Source organism: Periplaneta americana, chromosome 10, assembly GCF_040183065.1.
Source record: "Periplaneta americana isolate PAMFEO1 chromosome 10, P.americana_PAMFEO1_priV1, whole genome shotgun sequence".
NCBI classification, from domain to species: domain Eukaryota; kingdom Metazoa; phylum Arthropoda; class Insecta; order Blattodea; family Blattidae; genus Periplaneta; species Periplaneta americana.
The window spans coordinates 90,347,431-90,347,642 of NC_091126.1; positions in this window are offsets into that span (position 1 = coordinate 90,347,431).

The window sequence follows — 212 nt, forward strand, 5'->3', positions numbered from 1 at the left end:
TCAACCTCCGAAACTAGGTAAAGATTTTATAATCGCCCTATATTATTATTTAAGCAGAAATGTGGATGTAAGATTATATTTCGGACATCAGGTCAACAAGAGAAAGATGATAAACAAAAAGGCATGATTAACTAACCTCTTCAAAATGAAAAATTCTTTGCTTCTAAGACGTTGTTTTTACTGACAGTGAAAAATATTAATATACAAGACAA